The sequence below is a fragment of the Lynx rufus genome, unplaced genomic scaffold (assembly GCF_022079265.1).
Source record: "Lynx rufus isolate CCGP_SWC_20201006 ecotype Redwood Valley unplaced genomic scaffold, mLynRuf1.p SCAF_10, whole genome shotgun sequence".
Taxonomy (NCBI): Eukaryota; Metazoa; Chordata; class Mammalia; order Carnivora; family Felidae; genus Lynx; species Lynx rufus.
The window spans coordinates 503028-521035 of record NW_025814824.1 but is presented as its reverse complement, the minus strand read 5'-3'; the positions used below and the strand labels follow the sequence as shown (position 1 = coordinate 521035).

Here is an 18008-nt window from a genome sequence, read left to right as displayed (position 1 = left end):
GATTTTAAGTAATTTTGAGGGTAGCAGAAAAAATATTACATGTATATAAGATGGGGTGGAGGGTTTGAATATCCAGGTCAGGAATGGGTAAATAGGTCTTGTTTTTCCTAGTGAGGGTCTCCAACTTTGGCACTGCTGGCATCCTGGGCTGGACCGTACTGGTAGGGGGTGGGGGGTGTGGAAAGTCTCTACCCAGGAGACGCCAGTGTCAAATTGCAGCTGGTTGAGAATAATGCTTTATAGGAAATTTACTTAATTTCTTAAACTCTGACCCAAGTTTGGAAACCTAAAGCAAACAGTTACTTTTGTTTATAAAGCTGTAGGGATAAGATCCAAGTGTGATTAAGATAATAAAAGTTAACCACCAGTAGTGACATAACAGGATAAGCCCAGGAATACAGAGTTTGAGTTGGAAGAACAAGCCCAGAAATCCAGCTCCATTTATAGCTCTGGCAAGTCAATATCTCTTTGAGCCAGTCTCCTCATATACAAAGGGCAGTCGTGACAATACTGATCAGTTATGTTGCCATGAGATTGAATGACAAAATGTATGTGAATTTTCAAGGAATGAGAAAAAATAATACTAAAATTTGTATGGAACCACAGAAGACCATGAATAGCCAAAGTAATCTTGAGAAAGAAAAAAGCTGCAGGTACCACAACACCAGATTTCAAGGTAAACTACACAAAGCTGTAGTGATCAAAATAGTACGGTTCTAGCACAAAACTCATAGATCAATAGAACAGAATAGAGAGCTCAGAAATAAACCCATATTTATAGGTCAATTAGTCTACTACAAAGGAGGCAAGAATATACAGTGGGGAAAAGACAGTCTCTTCGATAAATGGTACCGGTACCGGGAAAACTGGACAGCAACATGCAAAAGAAAGAATCTGGACCAGTTTGTTACACCATACACAAAAATAAACTCAAAATAGATTAAAGACCTAAATGTCAGACCCGAAACCATAAAACTAAAAGAAAACATAGACAAATAATCTCTTGAACATTGGCCATAGCAACATATTTATGGATATGTCTCCCCAGGCCATGGAAACAAGAACAAAAATAAACTACTGGGACTACACCAAAATAAAAAGCATTTGCACAGCGAAGGAAAGCATTAACAAAACTAAAAGACAACCTATTGAACAGGAGGAGAGATTTGCAAATGACATATCCGATAAAGGGTTAGTATCCAAAATATATAAGGAACTTACACAACTCAACACGAAAAAAGCAAACGTCTGATTTAAAAAAGGGCAAGAGTCTGAAGAGACATTTTTCCAAAGAGGACATTCAGATGCCAACAGACACATGAAAAGATGCTCCACATCACTCATCATCAGGGAAATACAAATCAAAACCACAATGAGATATCACCTCACACCTGTCAGAATGGCTAAAATGAACAACTCAAGAAACAACAGATGTTGGCGAGGATGTGGAGAAAAAGGAACCTTCATGCACTGTTGGAGGGGATGTAAATTCATGGAGCCAGTGTGGAGAACAGTATGGAGGTCCCTCAAAATTAAAAACAGAAATACCGTATGAACCAGTTAATTCCACTACTGGTTGTTTACCCAAAGAAAATGAAAACACTAATTTGTAAAGGTAGATGCACCCATACATTTACTGCAGCATTATTTACAATAACCACGATACAGAAGCAGTCCAAGTGTCCATCCATAGATGAACAGCTAAAGAAGATGTGGTGTATACATCTTTTTTATGGCTGAATACTACTCAGATGAATACTACTAAGCCATAAAAAAGAATGAAAACGTGCAATTAGTGACAATATGAATATACCCTGAAGGTATGATGCTAAGTGAAATGAGTTAGAGAAAGATAAATACTACATGACTACTTATATGTGGAATTTAAGAAACAAAACAAACCAACAAACAAAAAACCAAACAGACTTAAATACAAAGAACAAACTAGTGGTTGCCAGAGGAGATGTGGGTGGGGGGATTAAGGGTACAAACTTCCAGTTATAAGTAAGTCACAGGGAATATAGTCAATGATACTGCAGTAACGTGTGGTGACAGATGACGAGTGTGTTTACCACACTGAACACTGAGTGCTGTAATGACTTGTCCAATCAGCAGAAATTAATATAACAGTGTATGTCGACTATACATCAGTTACAAAAACAAAATGTGAAAATGATTTGTAAGCCATAAAGTTTCATAAAATATGAGTAACTGTTATACTGGGCAATTACTGACTGATGAGAAAAATTAAAGACTGTGATGTCCTTAAAGAGATTGTATTACATTGATAATCATATTAAAATTAAAATATTCTAAAGTTCCAATGATTTCAATAACCCATTTTACTACAATGTATCATAAAAATAAAACTGTGATATCATGTCACTTACAAGAACATAAGAAAAGTCAAAGTTCACTGAAATTGTAAAAATCCAGGTCTTGAAATTAATAATCAAATTCATAAGGTTAGAATTACCTAAACAGCACCTCGGTGGCTCAGTGGGTTGAGTGTCCGACTTCAGCTCAGGTCTTGATCTCACGGTCCATGAGTTTGAACCCTGCATCGGGCTCTGTGCTGGCAGCTCAGAGCCTGGAGCCTGCTTCGGATTCTGTGTCTCCCTCTCTCTCTGCCCTTCCCTGCTCATGTGCACATATGCACATGCACACACTTTCTCAAAAATGAATAAACATTAAAAAATTAAAAACAAAAAAAACAAAAAAAAATTACCTAAACAAATCAGTCTACTATCTCAGTAGCAGAATTTAAAATAGCTAAGTTAACCTTTTCCTTTTTTTTTTTTAATTTTTTTAATGTTTATTTATTTTTGAGACAGAGAGAGACAGAGCATGAACGGGGGAGGGGCAGAGAGAGAGGGAGACACAGAATCCGAAGCAGGCTCCAGGCTCTGAGCTGTCAGTACACAGCCGGACGCGGAGCTCGAACCCACAAACCATGAGATCATGACCTGAGCCGAAGTCGGACGCTCAACCGACTGAGCCACCCAGGCACCCCTAAAAAAGAACAAAAAATTTCAAACTGCTGGAAATGATTCCTGAAATCACTGCAATTACTTTCCTGTTGTTAATGTTTGTTCTTCATCCCACAGCTGTTAACCATTTTTGGTTATAAGTTTACAAATAAACAAATCACTAATAAAAATTATAAACAACCAAAGTTTTTTGCCACAAACCCATTTTATGGTGAATATAAAATATTACTCACTTGAAATCCATTAAAGTTTGGAAACAGATGAATCATGACAACTTACTGGGTTTATTAAGGACTTCAAGATAGAAAAAAAATCTCAAGGGGTAGCTGGGTGGTTCAGTCGGTTAAGTGTCTGACTTCAGCTAGGGTCATGATCTCACGGTTCATGAGTTCAAGCCCCACATCAGGTTCTCTGCTGTTAGTGCAGAGCCCGCTTCAGATCCTTTGTCCCCTTCTCTCTGCCCTTCCCTCACTTCTACTCCTTCAAAAATAAACATTAAAAAATATTGTATTTTGTTTTTTGTTTTTTTTTTTAATTTTTTTTTTTTTCTCAACGTTTATTTATTTTTGGGACAGAGAGAGACAGAGCATGAACGGGGGAGGGGCAGAGAGAGAGGGAGACACAGAATCGGAAACAGGCTCCAGGCTCTGAGCCATCAGCCCAGAGCCCGATGCGGGGCTCGAACCCACGGACCGCGAGATCGTGACCTGGCTGAAGTCGGACGCTTAACCGACTGCGCCACCCAGGCGCCCCAAAAAATATTGTATTTTGATTTTAATTAAATTTCTTTTGTTTTTTTTGTGCTTTTAGTGTCACAGCTGAGAAACCGTTGTGTAATCCAAGGTCATAAAAACTGACATCCATGTTTTCTCCTAATATTCAGCAGTTTTAGCTCTTACGCTTCGGTCTGTGTTCCATTTTGAGTTAATTTCTGCATGTGGTATGATGTGGGTATCCAGTTGTCTTAGCACCTTTTGTTGGAAGCAGATCAGGATACAGACTATGTTCATCACCCCAGAGGCTCGTCCAAGCCCTTCCCGGGCCACACTTCCACCTCCCCCTCCTCCCTCCCCACCCCGGCAAACATCCATTCGTTAACTCCTTCCTCCAATCAGAACTTGGCCACCAGCAGCACAGCTCACTCCTTAAAAGTTTCTTCTTATAAATTTGCTGAATAACTGCTAACCTGAGGAAACATAAGGGCAGTTCTGCTTCCTGGGTCTGTAAATCCCCCTCTCATCCATATGCCTAATCATTTCAATACCTTGAAAACCAAAGTGTTCCTCTCACCTAAAGGGTACTTGTAGCAATACTATATAATTCCACAGAAAACACAGAGGATGCTGGACTAAGTCTCAAAGGTGACTCTTAAGAATTCTAAGATGGGATTGAAGGAAAGGGTTGGCTATAAAACAGTATCCCCCAAGAAACAGAAGGACAGAGATGGAGTGGCATCTGGAGCAAAGGGACCAAGAGAACTTTGCAACTACAAACAGCCTCACTCAAGTTCCTCTGATGAGCAAACTGTTTCCCCAGAGAGAACAGGAGACTTAAGACCCATGACTTACGACAAGCTGTGCGGACTAGCCTCTGGGGCTGGTTAGTCACTGTGACCCTACAGCTATGGGGAGTCTACTGTCTCTGCCCATTTTGAGACCACAGAATAGCCTATCTCTAATTCACATACCTTAAAAAAGATACATATTTCTAAATTTCCCCCCCCAAAACGAGCCCATTGGGGCGCCTGGGTGGCTCAGTTGGTTGAGTGTCCGACTTCGGCTTAGGTCATGATCTCACAGCTCGTGATTTCGACTCCCGCATCGGGCTCTGTGCTGACACCTCAGAGCCTGGAGCCTGCTTCCAATTGTGTCCCCACCTCTCTCTGCCCCTAACCCACTCGCATTCTATCTCTGTCTCTCTCAAAAATAAATAAACATTAAAAAAAATTAAAAAAAGAGCCCCCTTAAATTTATTAGACAATTACCGAATTTTCACCATGGGAGGGCAGTCTTATTCTAATATACTGTGCAAGCCTGAAAATACAGACAACAGACATTAAAAAAAAATAATCTTAAACACTACTTTCATATTTTAAAAAGTTAAACACATGATGGGGGCACCCGGCTGGCTCAGTTGTTAGAGCATGTGACTCTTGGTCTTGGGGGTTGTAAGTTGAAGCCCACATTGGGTACAGATCACTTCAAAATAAATCTTTAAAAAAAAGGTGAACAAGGGCATCTACCTAGAAGCAGTCACACATGGTCTGACTAATAAAAAATAGGAAATTCCTAATTTCCTAATAGGAATTAGGAAAACAAAGGAACGGAATATCTGAAAAATGGACAAGCAGAATTACGCTTTATATACTTATAGAATATCTAAGTATCCTCACAAGACTATACAATCTTGCAAGCAAGGGGCGCCTGGGTGGCTCAGTCAGTTAAGCATCCAACTTCAGCTCAGGTCATGATTTCAAAGGTTTGTGGGTTCGAGGCCCACATCGGGCTCTGTGCTGACAGCTCAGAGCCTGGACCCTGCTTTGGATTCTGTGTCTCCCTCTCTGCCCCTCCCCTGCTCGCACTCTGCCTCTCTCTCTCTCTCTCAAAAATAAATAAATATTTAAAAAAAATTTTTAAATCTTACAAGAAAAGAACAGTAGCTAGCATTTACTGAGCCCATACCATACGACAACAATAAACTAAGCATTTAAATGCAATGTTCAAATACCAAGCACTCAATCATCATGTTACCTTATGACAGCACACGCAACGCACACACACCAGTTCCCCAAATCACAGAGAAACACAAAAAAGCTTGCAACAATGAAAACAATTTAGAAAAAGAACAAAGTTGGAGGATGTATACTACCTAATGGCAAAATGTAACATAAAGCTGTTGTAACCAGTAAGGCTACAATAGAACAGAACTGAGAATCTAGAAACAAACCTGTACATTCACGGTTAACAGATTTTTGGTGAAGATATCAAGGTAATTCAATGGGGAAATAATCATCTCTTCAACATATTGTCCTGGAAGAGTTGGAATATTCATGTGCAAATTCACATGCAAAAAAAAAAAAGTGAACTAATTAGACGCTAACCTCACAATGCATTCAAAAACTAACTCAAAATAAAGGGCACCTGTGTGGCTCAGTCAGTTGAGCGTCCAACTTTGGCTCAGGTCACGATCTCACAGCTTGTGAGTTCGAGCCCCGCATCGGGCTCTGTACTGACAGCTCAGAGCCTGGAGCCTGCTTCGGATTCTGCGTCTCCCCCTCTCTCTGTCCCTCCCTTGCTCATGCTCTGTTTCTCTCTCTCAAAATAAGTAAACATTAAAAAAAAACAACAAACACCTAACTCAGATCATAGCCCCAAATTTAAGAGATAAAACTACAAACTTCTGTAAGAAGATAGGAAGAAATCTTTAACCAGTTAGTCAGGCAATTAATTCTTAGACTTGACACCAAAAGGCATGAAAAAACTATAAAAGAAAAAAAAAATAATTTGGGCTTTACGAAATTAATGTATGTGTACCAAAAGACGCTATTAAGAAAATGAAAAACTTGTGTCATGGACTGGAAGAAAAAAGATTGTAAGCCATATATCTGATAAAAGGACTTGTATTCAGAATATGTAAAGAACCCTTCACTCATAATAAGACAAACAACCTAATTAAAACAGGCAAGGGGCGCCTGGCTGGCTCAGTCAGTAGAGCATGTGACTCTTGATGTCAGGGTTGTAAATTCAAGCCTCATATTGGGCTCTGAGATTAATTAAAAATAAAACCTTTAGGGGCGCCTGGGTGGCTCAGTCAGTTATGCATCCAACTTAGGCTCAGGTCATAATCTCACGGTTTGTGGATTCAAGCCCCGCATCAGGCTCCGTGCTGGTGGTGTGGAGCCTGCTTGGGATTCTTGCTTTCTTCTCTCTCTGGCCCTGCCCCATTCATGCTTTCTCTCTCTCTCTCTCTCTCAAAATAAGTAAACTTTAAAAAAATAAATAAATAAAATAAACCTTTAAAAAAACAGGCAAAATTTGCTATACATTTTTATTGTAATTCCTACCAAAATTCCACCAAGATTTTTTGTAGATAGAGATGATGTTATTCCAAAACTTATATGGAAAGGCAAAGGAACCAGAATAGGCACAATAATTCTGGAAGAAAGGGAAGACTCGTTCTATCTGATTTCAAGGTAACACCAGATGCTGAGGATGTATAGACAGTGGATCTCTCATACTCGGCCAGTGGGAATTTAAAACGGCAAACAGTTCATAAGATGTTTTAAAACTAAACATGGGCTTACCATGTGACCTAGCAGTTACAGTCCTCAGCATCTACCCCAGAGAGATGGAGACGGATGTTCACATAAATATCTGTATAGGAGTGTTTACAGTATGTTTATTAGTAATAGCCCCAGACCAGAGCAACCCACAGTCTTCAGCAGATGAACAGTTAAACCACTCATAAATACATCCTTTTTAAGGAACAGTAGTAACGAAACAGAATAAATTAATATACAACCTGATCAACAACCTGTGTGAATCTTCACAGACTGATGCTGAGTAAACTGTCAATTCCAAAAGGTTATGTATTATATTATTCCATTTATATAATATTCTTTTTTTATTTAAAAAAACCTTTTTTTTTTTAACGTTTATTTATTTTTGAGACAGAGAGAGACAGCATGAACGAGGGAGGGCCAGAGAGAGGGGGAGACACAGAATCGGAAGCAGGCTCCAGGCGGGGCTCGAACTCACGGACCGCGAAATCGTGACCTGAGCCGAAGTCGGACGCTTAACCGACTGAGCCACCCAGGCACCCCTATATAATATTCTTAAAATAACAAAATTGGAACAACAGAATAGATTACCTGTCAGGAGCTAGGGAAGGGAGGGAGACAAGCAAGACATTTCTGTGGCTATAAAAGGGTAACATCCTTTATTTGATGGCCACACCCTCAATATCCTGGTTGTGGTAACTAACATACTATACAGTTTTGCACGTTTTGATAACTATGTTATCATTAGGGGAAATAGGCTATAGCACACATAAGATCTGTGTTATTTCTTACAATGTGTAAGTGTCTGCAATTATCTCAAAGTAACATCTTTTTTTTTTTTTTTTTTTTTTTAATTTTTTTTTTTCAACGTTTATTTATTTTTGGGACAGAGAGAGACAGAGCATGAACGGGGGAGGGGCAGAGAGAGAGGGAGACACAGAATCGGAAACAGGCTCCAGGCTCCAAGCCATCAGCCCAGAGCCTGACGCGGGGCTCGAACTCACGGACCGCGAGATCGTGACCTGGCTGAAGTCGGACGCTTAACCGACTGCGCCACCCAGGCGCCCCTCAAAGTAACATCTTTAATTTAAAAAATCAATTAAGAAGTACTGATTACAGTAGAATGTAAGGTATCAGATAAATCAACACCAGGGGCCACGTTAAGGATGGTTTTATAAAATAACCATACAGCAGGCAGACAGCTCAAGAGAAAAGGGTGGAATGTCCAGGAAAAACTCATTCTGCTGTGGGAACAGCGGCTTTTCACACTGAACAGGGGAAAGCGGTTGTTCAAGGGACACCACTGGGACATGGGGAGAGCGTCCGCAAACCATTCAGGTGAATGACACCGTACAGGAACTATAAATTCTAACAAATCAGAGGTTTAAGGGCAAAAACTAAAAACAATGAAAGAAACCGTAGTGGTCCTAGAAGAAACCGTGGGAGAATTTTTCTGATAATGGGGAAGTGGGGAAGGTGGTTCTGACTCTGACACAAAAAGCCATAGAGCCTTAAGTAGAAACGAAGAAACTCAACGTCAAGTCTTTGTGGCAAAACGGTCACGAGCAAAGTCAAAGGACAAATGACAAACTGGAAAATAACAGTTTCAAGTCACAGCACATAGGCCTAACTTCCCTTATAAAGAAATCCCAAAACTTAACCAGAAAAAGACCTACAACACAACAGAAAAAAAAGTAAAAAAGACACGGACTGCTCCAGAAAAAGCCGCAGACACAGATGTAAAACGTCAGAGATATTCCAACAGACTCATAGTAAGAAAAGTGGATGCTCCAAGCACGGCACCACTTTCACCCCCAGATCACCCTGATCAACCAAGCACAGCAAGGGGGGTTCGACACGTGCCCCTGATGCTCTCCGTGGAGAGCGTGCCCCTGTCTGCAGATTTATCCCTCAAGTGTAGCTGCACACACATGCAATGATGTAGAAAAAGTTGTTGATTGCATCAGCGCTTATATTAGGAAAAGATTAAAAACATCAAAAATTTGGGGGCGCCTGGGTGGCTCAGTGGGTTGAGCGTCTGACTTCGGCTCAGGTCATGATCTCACGGTCCGTGAGTTCGAGCCCCACATCGGGCTCTGTGCTGACAGCTCGGAGCCTGGAACCTGCTTCAGATTCTGTCTCCCTCTCTCTCTGCCCCTCCCCTGCTCATGCTCTGTCTCTCTCTGTCTCAAAAATAAATAAAAACATTAAAAAAATTTTTAAAAAATCAAAAATTTCATGCAAGAATTCTTTCTAAAAACAATAATTTTAAAATATGTATATATATTTGCTTCTAGGTGCATAAAATAAGTCTAGAAAGATTCACAAGAAAATAACCACACTATTCTACTGAAGGTCTCAAGGGCCGTGAAAGTGTCCCTGGAGTCCTACAACGTATCGGTCCTTAGCAGTGGCTACTGGGACGGGAAGCAGGGGGTTGGGAATAGAAGCTGCAGGGAGTTTTCGTGGTATACCTTGTGACATAGAAATATGTATTTGGTGTGGGCCCCCAGTTCCTGACATACAGGTCCTAAGTCCTTGGAATTTCCTGGGTGGTAATGGTATCTTTTGTTCTAAGGAGGTGACTCTGGGTGGGTTCCTTGATGGCTGGTGGTCATAAGAAAGACCTGCCATGATTAGAAGCTTGGAACTTTCATCCCCATCCCCCATCCTCTGAGGAAGAAGAGGGGCTCAAGATTGGGTTAACCATCCATCACACCTACATGCAGAAGCCTCCACAAAAACCCTTCAATTCAAGTCCAGGGTTCAGAGAGATCTTTGGCTGGTGGGCATGTCCAAGAACCAAGAGCAGAGTATACCTCAATTCCAAGGGGACAGAAGCTCCTAGACTTAGGGCCTCCCCAGACCTCACATTACATATCCCTTCATCTGGCTTTATGCCTGCAGCCTTTACCATATGCTTTATTAAATAATAATTCAATAAATATAAGCATTTGAGTTCTGTGAGCCATTACAGCAAATTATAAAACCTGAAGAGGGGCTGTGGGAACCTGCAGCCCGGAGGCACAGAGGTGGTGGGTAAGCTGCAAACCTACTAGTTGTGCTGTGCCTGGCATCCAAGGTGGGGACAGTCTTGGGGGAGTGAGCCCTTAACCTGTGGGATGTGATGCCAACTCTGTAGAGACAGTGTCAGAAATGAGTTGAACTGTTAGGGTGCCCAGCTGGTGCCTGAAGGAAGAGGAAGGAGCAGGCAGCTGGAGGCCAGAAAGACAAGTCACCCGGTCCAAGAACGGGCAAGAGGTAGGTGTCAGAATTCTTTAAACGAGAAGGTCATGTTTGGAATGTATTTTTACTTATTTATATATATATATATATTTTTTTTAATTTCTCCCCCCCCCTCGGTTTTATACCAAACATGTTCACATGTTCTACTAACTGAGCCAGCCAGGTGCCCCTATCTTTGGAATTTATTTTAAAATATGAGACAACACTGGAGGATTCTAAGCAGAAGCACTGTACAGTCAGATTTACTTTTATAGAGAATAAATTGAAAGATGGGTTAGAGAGGGAGATGTGTGAACACAGGGAGACAAGTCAAGACACTACTGCAACATCTCAGGGAGAGTTGCTGGTCACTGGAAAAAAGATGGTGGCAGGAAGACCACGAGGCACAGACACAACAAAAAGATACTCCTGTGCTAGACCACAGAGGGCTCAAGTAGCAGACCCAATCTGACAGTGAGACCGGTGGTTCTCAAGTTTCCACGGCACCCGCAACACATGCTAACAGTGTAAGTTCCTGGGGCTGCGTCTAGAGCTTCTGATTCTGCAGGTCCAAGGCACGGAGATGCTGCCACCTGAACTTTAAATCAGCAGCCCCTGCAAATTCAGACACGGATGGCTCTTGCGCCACACTCTGGGATGCACTATTTAGAGAACTCCCAGACTTCTGGCTTCCATCAGACAGTGGGTGCAGTTGGGATGGGGCCACCATTTATGGGAAAAGAATGGAAGCCAGTCAGCGTGGGCAGATGCACAAAGATGGACTCTGTCTGCCGGGCACGTGTGACGTCTAGTGTTCAGACTACTGAAGGGCTCCCTGAATGGTCGCTCTGATGGAGGCAGTTCGTCGGCGAAGGGTCATATGTGCCTCCCAAACTGATCTGATGTGGGAGGCTGTGAGGCTGGGGCTTCCAAGCATGTCAGACCTAGACGCTGGTCCTGGCTGCCTCTCTGAGGATACCCTCCCTGCCCAGATCACTCACCCCCGGCCATACTGTCTTCTCCATTCTGATACCAACTTGGCCTACTCCTTCACTAATATTCAGGTCTTTGCAAAACTATCTAAAATAGTAGCTTCCTTTCTTAAACCTTTTATTAACAGACGTTTACTTTTTGGAGCAATTTTAAGTTCACACCAAAACTGAGAAGGTACAGAGATTTCCTATATCTCTTGCTTCCTGGTGGTATAGGTGCTCCCAGCTCATCGTGAATGCTCCGTGTCCCAGTCCTGCAATCAGTCATTTCTTCAAGGAGCCTGGTTTCTTTTACTGGAGAATGGTGTTTGAGGCCAAGGTCTGGCTGTTTGCTGCTGTTGGACACTCACTGCTTCTCCGCGCTCCCAGCCGACAGAGCCAGGAGACAGGTGTTGTACCCCGGCCCGTGTGCACACACACGTCTAGAAACATGTCTGCCTGGCGCCAGCTGTGTGTGAGCAGCCCGAACGTGAGCTCATGCTGAGGTCTCCGCTCTGGCCCCTCGCTGCGTGTGTCGTTCCCACTGCCTCCCCTTGCTTGTCTGTACCTTCCGTCCAGCAGCGGGACATCTGGCTCCCCCATCAGCCACACAGGTGTGCACAGGAGCGTCAGAACTGCTGGCCTGTGCCCGTGTCATTCCTGTTAACCCCCCATCTTGCTTTATTCTCCTCCACTGCACTTGGTACCACTTCATCTATTTTCTATCTTCCTTTTCCTGACAACAGGGACTTGCTGCTGAGTACCTAACACTTAAAATTGCCTTGAACAAAGCATGTGCTCAATAAGTATTAGCTGAATGAATGTAATGAAAACAGTCCTTAATTACCACAATTCAGCAGGTGTCAGTCTGACCTTTCTCTGCCAGCACTATTCAGCTATGAAGATACTATATCTACTCAATTAAATTAAAATCATAGATTATAACTTAGACTTTTCACGGATTCAGTGGACTTCTGTCTCCAAACTGCTGCAATTATAACCACCAGCCTGAAACCGTGAACTATGACCATCACTTACAGCTTCTGCTTTGTCCTCTAAGGCCTGACTGAGCCAGCACTCCCCGGATCCCCCTGCCCCCAACCCATGCCTCCTGGACACCGTCCACTTCTTTCAAATCTCCTAGACACGTGTGATTTTCTGTGCTCTAGCTACTGACTGATACACATTCTTTTCACATTTGTTAGGAAGATGAACAACACAATTACTCAGAAATTCAAATCACAGTGTGTTAAATGAAGAATTATAGAACAATTAAATTTTCAATTTAAAGTTTATCTTCCAAAAGAACTGTGAGGGTACATACAATGACTTTTGGAAAAATTACACAGATTTGCTCTCTCTTCCTTAGTGTGGAAGCCTTAAGAACAAAGACTAATAGGAAACATATGGACAAGATCAGTAACAAGATGAAATCTTGGCCCAGATATGGTCTGCCATGTTTTACATACCAGTGTCTCAAATAATAGATGAGATTTTTACAATACTGCCAAGCATCACTTGAAACACAGCAAGCTTTAAAAAAACCTGAAGTACAAGAAAATAAATCTGGTGATTTCTTTGTAAAAATCTAACGGTAAACACTACTTGAGGACACAAAAACAAATTCCAGGATTCATTTTACCTTATTACTTTGTACAAACTTTAAACAATGAGCTCCAAGTTCACTGCCAAGAAATACAAGTTAACTCTCTGCTGAAAATATGAAAACACTAGTATAAAAATGTAGCATTTAAGCAGTTAACTGCTACTCTACCACTACTCTTCAGGACAGACAACTCACTGAAATGAGATTTTCTACATCTACAAAATAAAAGCAACAGTAGTTGGTCAACAGAAGCTTCTATTTCCATCTCAGTCGATACTGTAAAATATTTTTTGTGCTACTGTAAACAGGCAAATCAGAGTTCTACCTTCTGAGTATAAGACACTAAATTCTGTCACCAGATTAATTTTTGTTTCAAAGGTTATCGGCAGGCATTCCAGTGGAGGAAGGTGAGAATGGGGATAGCAAACAGAAAAGAAGATAAAATTCTCTGTGTAGAAAAGTCCTATCTTTAATCTGTCACTAATGACAAACTCCTTCATTTAAAAAGTTAACTAGACAGACATTACTCTATCGAGGAATGTTTATGTTTCCAATCTTGGTTCCCTGTCTTCATAAAGGGAAGCAGCAGTGTGAACATAACGGTTCAGACAAGCGCCATTTCAAGACGGCTCTGAGTTCCACCTTAAACTGCTGAGAAGCTGAGCTCCATGTCACAGGGGACCTTAATTTGGAGAATTCCTTGGCATGAAAATGAAAATAAAAACAGTAATCAGTACATGCTGTTTCATTTAGTTCTGTTTGCCTTTCATATTAGAGGAAATTCTTGCCACACCTCAAACCAAAATTAAGGGGAAAAGAGGGGGAAGTAAGCCACATAAATCTGACCCACAGCACAAGCATCTCAATTTGAATCCACAAAGTTTTGGATAATGAAAAGAAATACATAATTTTAATTCAAGCCAAGTGTTTTCCAAGCAGATTATATTTGCTTAAATTGCTACAGTAATTCAAGGACAGCCCTGTCTGGACACACAGTCACTGTGGATTTTTAAGAGACTCAGTTAAAGAATTTAGGAATATCTGATTCAATTTACAGGATTTGCAAATTCATCAACCCCTGAAAACTAAAGCAAACTCAACAGGTATGACGATAAAATAATTTTCAATGTTTTAAGAAAGTATTCCTACTGTTAAAAATTTTTTAAGTAGATTTGATTTGTTTAACATTAAAATAGCCGGCAGCCATCATGAAAGAACAGTATCTGAGAAAAGCTACATTAAAACTCGGATTAGCACAAATATTCAGAGAAAGAAGTGGTAACAGTGATTTTAATTTTCTAACTTGATATTTACCCAATAAACAATCTTTGTTTAGATTTTCTTGTTTGTTATTCAGAATGAAAGATTCTCAGGTTAATGGAATGATTTTGTCTCCTCCTCTCTCAACTTTAAATGACAGAAACTAGCAAATGTCTGTGAGCCATACATCCGAGCAGGGTGACAGGGAAGAAGGATATTTGTACAAATTTCCAAGACATTTTCTTAAAATTTCTCTGTTGACCAGATCCTTGACAGTAACATGGTTTTGCTTTCATTTGTCTCTGCCTGAAAGGGAAGATGTGAGTGCTGTATCTAGCACTAAAGGAAATAGTTTTTTGGGTTTCAGTTAATTAAGATTTAAATGTATTCTGGCTAAAAAAAAATTGAAATGTTCATATTTCTAATAGCAAAAGACTCTTACTTCCTTAGGCCTTGGGTGTTAACAGGGATGTATACTGCTTCACTTTTATAGAGTTAAATTTAAAACTGCTTCGGAAAGAAATCTGAGTCATATACTAACACTTTGGTTTCTTAGACCCTAGTTTGTATGGCATACCAATGACGTAATTGAGTCTTTAAAATGATAAAATGCAGTGAGCCTTTCCAATTACTTTACACTTTCCAGAGCAAAGTTTGATCTCATTTTAATTAAAAATTTCTTATGAAAACACAAGTACTTTTTCCCAATTAAGAGAAATGTTACAACATAGAAACATTTGTAGCCATAATACAAAAAATTCACGTTAGTGGATATTTAAAAAAAAAACGGTTGACATATGTTTTCCTTTGCTTTAAAGTTTCCCGTTCACATCTGTTATTTTTCTACTCCTCTATGTAATGGGAATAGCATGCTGTGATGGAGACACCACTCGGAGAGAACAGCCATGTTCTCTCTGACTGTGTCCATTTAAAAAAACCACTGTGGCAAAATAACACCTAGAAATAATCAGCATTAGTAGGGACAAGCGTCGCTAACAAGATGTAATCTGCAATTTACTAATCCAATCCTCCATTCAACAAACCTTTCAGCGCTTATACACCTGTGCATTGTACTAGATTCTGCCAGAAGTTAGGTCAGGAAATGGGAGAACTGACAGTGAATGTACTGGTTTGCTATGAGTTGCCCCATAGGGAACAAGGCATAAACCGTACCACGTGAAAAGGCAGAAGTAATAAAAACATGGTTAGCAAATGGCTGGGAAGAGATCAGTTGAGTGGAAAATTTGGATAAACAGAAGTAGAGGCAATTTTAACAGGCAAACTAACCAGGGATGAAGCTGAAGGTTAAGATGAACAGAAAATATTGGACCTATGCATGGAGACAGGATTGATCTCAGACCAAAAAACTGGACTTGGTCAAAAGGAAGTGGGACCAGGCTATACTTGGCTACAGAGCCAAGGTCCTCAGGGGATGACTAAGACGACAACCTGTCCTTAGGGAAAGCCTGTCTGCACAGGTGGCCAAGACCAAAATCTGGCAACACTAAAGAACCCTTTATTTTCAGAGACACCCCATCATAAGGTCTTGATTTGAAATCGAAGGTATGCAATTAAGTGCAGGATCAAAAGTATCATCCAGGTTTCCTTTTTCCCCAATAATTTCTCATAATTGTTGATTAGAGCCATGACTTTAATTCTCAAATGTAAGGTTACTAATTGATTATTGCTAACGTTTTTTGTTTTGTTTATTTCTTGCTAATGTTCTTAATACAAGGATGAACTTCAGAGCTCTGATGAGCAATGCTCACTTCAAAGTTTATCTGTGAAACAGTCAGCTTCCAACCCCTGCCCCCCACCTGCACATCTCTGTCCCTCGGCTTCTACCTTGTGAGGCATGGCAACCTAACAGCAAAACCCCTAGTGCAGTGAGACTGAAGTGAAGTATGACACGGACTTTAAAAAGTTAATATGATCTACTATAATGAGTACAATAAAATATACAAATTTAACACATAAAATATTTTCAACTAGTGAGTAAAATGTATAGGATGCTCTATACCCATTCTTGCTAAACTCCCAACATTAGACCAAATGATGCTACCAAGACTTCCTTGTCTGTCCCAAGCAGGGTTAAGCCGCTGTGCCCATGGCCAGTGGGGTCTCTGCTGTGAGCCTTATTGCCCTCTGAGAATCGGTTTGCTGTGTTGTGTCTCCCCATAAGCTGTTTGCTCTTTCCATGTGTTTCCCCCACCAAGCACAATGCCTCACCCCCAGACGTTAATTCCAGACAACCATTAACTGAAGTTAACTCAACCAAGCTAACTAATTACTCATATTTGTAATGTGGATTACTAGCCGTGTTCACACACATCTAGCACAGGTACTAACGGTGGCAGGCTACAGGGCGCTCCCAAGCTTCCCAGCACCATGTGACTGCCCTCTGGGATGAGACCACACTCCCCCCAGGACTCTTTCCCACCTAAGTGTGAGAACCAGGCTTGACTACATGAATACGTTAAATTAGGTGCTCATTCCCTGAGTGCAGAGTCCACAGCTCAGAATTCAGGCCCTCTAAATTCTGGTCCAGACTGGCTGCAACAGTCTTATACTGCTCCTTCAACAGCTAGCCACTATTTCCCAGATGCCCTACTCTGTGTTGTTTACACATTTTGCTCATCTCTTCTATCTGGAAATCTTTCTCCCTGCTTTCCTCTCTGGGAACCTTAATATTGCTTCAGACTCCAGTTCAAATGCCTCATCTTCCATGAATCCCATGGACAAAAAGCAACAATGCATGGAGTCTATTTAGATTTGTAAAAGAAAACTGAGTTTCAGAATCACAGATTGTTTTAAAAGATCAAACCACTGGGGCGCCTGGGTGGCTCAGTGGGTTGAGCGTCTCTTGATTTCAGCTCAGGTCATGATCTCAGAGTTTGTGGGTTTGAGCCCTGCATTGGTCTCCATACCGACAGCACAGAGCCTGCTTGGGATTCTCTCTCCCTCTCTCTTTGGCCCTCCCATGCATAGGTGCTCTCTCTCTCTCTCTCTCTCCCTCTCAAAATAAATAAATAAATAAACATTAAAAAAAAAAAAGATCAAACCATTGCTATTTTGGCATACTGTGTAGGTAGGGATAACAAACCAAACATGAATAAACAATTGTTTCATCCTATCTTCTTAGTTTAAAAAAAAAAAAAAAGGCAGCAACAGCAAGGTCATCATCCAAAACCAGTGGGGAATGAGGCTTTAGAGGCTTGTCTAGAAGGAGATGTCATTGAGCAGCATCGAGTGCTCTTGAACTTAAAGTGAGACCAGCTGGCGTGGTCTGTTTTCTCTCCACACTGACTCTGCTGCGTGAGTCAGGCTGTGGGTAGATGGATAACTGAAGGAACCAGGTTTGGAGTTCATGGGACGAGGATGAGGATGAAAGGGCCAGCGGGCCTAGGGCATTTGCAGACAGGGGGCAACAGTGCTGCGGGTCCAGGCTGCTAAGAGGACCTGAGTACACTGGAAGGTATGAGCGAAGGGCAGGGAGAACACAGTGGGATCCATGTATTTAGGTGCCACTGAAACTGTGGAATTACTGCAGTTGGAATCAATACGTGGAGTAAATTATGAAGACAAGTCAGGTGTAAAGGAGCTGCACACTGGAAATGACAAGGCCCACGGTGTGTGGGTGCACGGCAGGAAATACCACTGAGGGGAACAAAAGATCA

The 18008-nt window shown here is 41.3% G+C and overlaps 1 protein-coding gene across 3 annotated transcripts in view; it reads right to left on the bottom strand.

Moving 5' to 3' along the window:
* Positions 1 to 18008, bottom strand: part of CENPP (centromere protein P) — a 229886-nt gene that overhangs the window by 114837 nt on the left and 97041 nt on the right. The window lies entirely within an intron of this gene.